General features: G+C 31.7%; 1 non-coding gene across 1 annotated transcript; it reads left to right on the forward strand.

The window, feature by feature from the left end:
- The first annotated feature begins 1,954 nt into the window (after positions 1-1,954).
- Positions 1,955-2,063, forward strand: LOC142541233 (small nucleolar RNA R71). The gene has a single exon (XR_012819297.1). It is a non-coding gene; the product is annotated as a small nucleolar RNA R71 (small nucleolar RNA).
- Positions 2,064-5,941: the final 3,878 nt, after the last annotated feature.

Below are 5,941 nucleotides of genomic sequence, written 5' to 3' on the forward strand. Positions count from 1 at the left end.
TTTAAGCATATCAACTAATTTACTTTCTTGATCACTTGCTAGTTTGGAAGAAATTACCACCGGATATGTTTCATCTTCTCCAAGAAATGCATACTTCAATTCTTCTGGCAAGGGTTTTAACTCCAATATGAGTGGTTCGTCTTTGTTCTCATATTTTGCCTCAAATTCTTTCTCTGATCCTGGTAACGAGTGATACCTAATAAAATCATCAAGATCAATTTCAATATTTTCTTTAACATTTTCAATTGAACAAATATCTAATTGATCACGAGTAATCTCTTCTTGAATGTTTTCTTTCACAAGAGTTTCAATAAGATTTTCATCTTCACTTTCATCTCCTTTGTCATGTGGTTGCTTACAAAGATTAAAAACATTAAGCTCCAAGGTCATGTTACCAAATGACAACTTCATTATTCAATTCCTGCAATTTATAAGAGTATTAGAAGTTGCTAAAAATGGACGACCCAGAATTACAGGAATTGCATTACAAGCTTCGATTGGTTGTGTATCTAAAACTATGAAATCGACAGGATATAAAAAGTTATCAACTTGTACCAACACGTCTTCTACCATACCTCTTGGCACTTTAATAGATTTATCGGCAAGTAAAAATGTTACCGAAGTATATTTTAACTCGCCTAGATTGAGTTCTTGATAAACTGAATATGGAATTAAATTCACACTTGCTCCAAGATCAAGCAAGGCTTTCTTAATCTTTCGTTCTCCAATAATACATGAAATAGTAGGACAACTAGGGTCTTTGTATTTCAATGTATTATTATTTTGAATGATTGCACTTACTTTTTCGGCTAAAAATGCTTTCTTTTTCACATTCAATTTTCTTTTCACAGTGCACAAGTCTTTCAAAAATTTGGCATATGATGGTACCTGTTTTATTGCATCTAATAAAGGAGTATTAACTTTTACTTGTTTAAAAATATCATATATATAATAATTTAAATTTGATTTTTTTGTATTTTTCAATGCATGAGGGAATGGTGGTGACACTGTCTGTTAAACCTCCTCTTCGCAAGTTATGGGTTCCTCTTCCTTACCCTTTGGAGTTGATTTATCATCATCTTCACAAGGTTCAAGAATGGATTTTTCCACAACTTACTACTTCGAAGGATAATAACAGATTTTACCTTATCCATCGGTTGAGTTCCAGAAGTTCCAGTTTGTGAATGATGATTCTTGGGATTAGGCTGTGATTGTGAAGGAAATTTACCTTTTTCATGAACATTAAGTGCAGATGCAAATTTAGAAAGAGTATCTTTCAAATCTGACATGGTTTGAGCAATTTGAGTATTGATAGACTCTTGCTTTGCAATGAAAGAATTCAATATAACTTCCAAGTTCCTTTTAGGTGGAGGAACATAGTGTGCATAATTTTGAAAATTTGTTGACTTTGGAAATGTGGTTGTGAAAATTTTGCAGCATTATCATTCCTCCAACTAAAATTTGGATGATTTCGCCAACCTGGATTGTAATTTTGAGAAAATGGTTCAAAATTTGTCCTTTTGAAATTGTTCAAAACATTGGCTTTTTCATGGAGGCATTCTTTAAAAGAGGGCAAAGTGGGACAATCTTTTGTAGAATGATCACTTGTATCACAGATGTGACACGCAATTTCTTGAACAGATTTTAATTGACCATTCTTTTTCAAATTAAGTGCCTCAACTTTTCTTGCCAAAGAGGTAAATCTAGCTTGGAGATCATGTTCATCTTTGAGGGTGTACATACCTCCACCAGATGTGGGAGATTGAATCTTATTTGATGGTTTGATTGTACATATAGTGTCCCAATTTTGAGCATTTTCAGCTAATGAATCGAGATACTCAATTGCCACGTTTGGATCTTTATCTTCAAATGTTCCATTACACATAAATTCAACCATTTGCCTATCTTTAGGTGTTAAGCTTTCATAAAATTGAGAAACAACTCTCCAAATTCAAAACCATGATGTGGACAAAGATTAAGCAATTCTTTGTATCTATCCCAACATTGATAAAAAGTTTCTTCTTGTTTTTGAGTGAAAGTGATGATCTGCCTTTTGAAAGAATTTGTTCTATGAGATGAAAAAACTTTTTCAAAAATTGTTGTTGCAATTCATCCCAAGTTCGAATGGATCCCGATCTATGATTTTGTAGCCAAGTTTTAGCTTTATCTTATAAAGAAAAAGGAAAAAGCTTAAGTCGAATGGTGTTCATGCTACAATTTAGATCATTATATATGTTGCACACTTCTTCAAACTCTCGGAAATGCATGTATGGATTTTAAGAATCTAAGCCATGAAAATTGGGTAAAAGTTGGATAATATCAGGCTTAAAATTGAAATGAGATGCATCAGGGGGAAAAACTAGACATGAAGGTGCACTAGTACGTGTAGGATTCATGTGATCTCTAAGTGTTCTTCGTCTATCATGATCATGTTGAGATTGAATTTAATCTTCATTTTCTTGGATGGGTTTTTCCCCCATGTTTTGTAAAAATAAAGGGTTATTTCGAATGAGTCGACCACTAAGTGTACGTGACTAAATGCTCATGCAAATGCAAATACAAAATAATAAAAACACACAAAAGCAATAAAAATTCAAATAAAAAAAATAAACTATAAACAAAATTAAATAGACTTGAAATTAAATTATACTTCCCCAACAATGGCGCCAAAAACTTGTTGCGACTTTGATTGTTACACTCCAAAGAGTAGGTTGTCCACAAGTAGTATAATTCGGTGAGTCCGAATATCGTATCCACATGGAAGTTAAGGTAATTACAAGTCCACTATAATATCTTTTTTTTTTCTTTGTTTTTTTTCCTTTTAATGGTTTGAATCTTTAATTGATAATTTTTAATTGTTCAAATTTTAATTTAAGTAATTGAGATTAAAAGATCCACTCTTGGTATTTTAATAAAGTTATCATTAATGAACATTATTGAAATCCACTTAATAAAATGGTTCCAATATATATTAAATAATCATATTTATATTATGTTATATATTATTATGTTATAAGTATATAATATATACCAAAACTTGTAAATGTTGTCAATTATTTATTGTGCTATATATATTTGTAAACACTAAATCAAGGTTCCCACTTTAAATGGTTGGTAAAACCAAAAAAACATTTAAATGGTACCAAGAAATTAATATTATGATATTAATATATAATAAATCAAGGCATCCACTTTAAATGATTGGTAAAACCAAACAAACATTTAAATGGTACCAAGAAATTAATATTATGATATTTTCAAATATAATAAATCAAGGCATCCACTTTAAATGGTTGGTAATACCAAACTAACATTTATATGGTTCCAAGAAATTAATATTATGATATAATCATATATAATAAATCAAGGCATCCACTTTAAATGGTTGGTAATACCAAACTAACATCTAAATGGTTCCAAGAATTTAGTGTAACATATAACAACAATAAATCAAAACTTCCACTTATAAGTAGGGTATAATAATACTTAAAAAAAATAAAAATAACATAAAAAATAAATAAGAATTAAATAATATAAAACATAGATTCTTACCTTTTAATTACCTTATTATCATGTCATGAGTTTCACCTTTTCATCTCAACTTTGGGAAGTTAGCTACTCATTATTCAAAGTGTAAAACTTTGAATATGAATTTAACATGCTAATTATATTAAATGATGAAATAAAAGAAAAACAAAGAGAGAAATATTATGAACTCAAAGGTTTGTTCATAAAATGAGGGATATCTCAATACATTACAATGCACCCCTATTTATAGCCAAATTTGGGGAGACAACCACAAATAAAATATTATTTTTTACACATAAGTCTTCATTGGTGTTCCAAGAAATTAATATTTTAATACACATCACTTTTGAAAATCTTTCCATCCGAATTTTCTTCTCCGCATAAAACAAAACATGTAGATATCTGAGTTGTTTGAATTGTGGTATTTTTTTTTAACCATTTGACCAAGTAATTTGAGAGATATGGTCAAAATGCTAGAGTATGGTTAAACTGCCACTTCTTTGGTAACTTTATTTGTTGCTTAATTTGATCCCACTTGTGAGAAGATTTTTATCTCATGTTTGCCACCAATATTGTAGATATTAACATCAACTTTCTACAGGTCCAAGAATCATCTTAATCCCATTTGCAATGCCAAGGTTATTCTTGTTTTATCGAATCTGTAAAAAATAGTAAAAACTTATAATTACACAACAACTTATATTTTATACAATTTATTATAAAACATATAATATTTAAACATTTAATAAAACAAAAACTATATATTTATATTATAAAACATTTAATTAATATACAATTTTTTATCTTTATCAGCTGTCTCTTGTAAAAGTTCCAAGCAAGACACCGTTGCGGATTCCACCACTGAAGCTGAATACATTGCTGCATCTGCTGCAGCAAAAGAGGCAGTTTGGATGAGGAATTTTGTCCAAGAGTTGGGCGTCATTTCTAATGGAGTTGATCCGGTCCCCGTGTACTGCCACAACACTTGTGCCGTTGCACAAGCAAAGAAACCAAGGTCTCATCAACGATCCAAACATATACTGAGGAAGTTCCACATCATCCGGGATATTGTGGGAAGAGGAGATATATCAGTCGAAAGAGTCCCCTTTGCATATAATGTTGCCGATCCACTTACAAAGCCCTTGCCAGGACCATTGTTTGAGAAGCATCGCGAAGCAATGAGATTAAAGTTATGGGTAGTTGGCTCTAGGGCAAGTGGGAGATTGTTATAGTAGATGCCCTGCAAGCCAATGGTTGGCTAGGGAATTTATTGACTCAAGTGTAATAAACAATCTTTATTTTAATATAATTTAACTTTTTATGGTCTTGTTTTACTTTATCTGTATACCCATGCAATCAGCATAGATAAAGTCTTTGATTATACTTTAATACAAATGAATCGTAATTCGATGTTGATACTCATTTGTAAACAGTGTATAATCTAAATTCGTTCCTAGTCGATTCAGCCGCCTAAAACATGGATAAAGAGCTCGAGACTAGCATCTGGGATGTTGTGTACCACGTTTCTTGGTAAGGGCATAGAGATGTCCAAACATGCAAATGGGTAATCATATGATGATTACACCGAAAAACCCTCCCTCGGACTTTTCAAGTGGTTATCATTCATCGAGAGGATAAGTTCGTTGTTATGATTGTATACCATTAGTCCTTACGATCCGGAAAAACACTGAGGCTCTGTTGGAAACTTAATTTCTGTTGTTTGACAAACTAATTGATTAATTTATTGGACTAACTGATCAAGTAGTTTGAAGTAACTGAACTACATAAATCAACTGAAAGTTGCCTAACTAAAGATTAATGCGCAGTTTATCGAAGGCAACTGAAACCAGCTGAATTGAATTCACAAAGACAACTGACTGATCAATTGGAAACTGATCTGTTGACATATTCAGTTGTGAGCTTATCAGTTGATCATTCAGCTTTACACGTCATCAATTGAAAAGGACATTCAACCAACAACAGTACAAAGTAGACTACAACTCGTAGTGGAACGCCGCATTTTAGAGCTTACAGTGTACGAATGTCAGAAGAATATTGACGTGGTAATCAACAGATATAATGATTCAAATTATGTTTAATGTTACCGTTGAAGAGAAGCCTATAAACAGGTGAAAAGATCAGTTGAGCAAGTAATCAATCGATCTAACCATTCTCTAAAGCTTGCTGTTACCCTGCTGAATTTATAGCTCTTACTCAAAGATCAAAAACTCACATTTATCTGATATATTTGTATCATTTGAGGCTATCTTTCGAGCTTACAAGCACAAATCGTTTTATTGTTTATTTGATCTTAACTAGATCAGTTGTGCTAAGTTCAGTCGAAGAACTGTGAGATATTTAGTAAACTAAGAGTTTCAGTTTTGGCAGTGTTAAGTCCAAACTGAAGTGGGTC

Source organism: Primulina tabacum, chromosome 3 (assembly GCF_025594145.1).
Source record: "Primulina tabacum isolate GXHZ01 chromosome 3, ASM2559414v2, whole genome shotgun sequence".
Classification (NCBI taxonomy): Eukaryota; Viridiplantae; Streptophyta; class Magnoliopsida; order Lamiales; family Gesneriaceae; genus Primulina; species Primulina tabacum.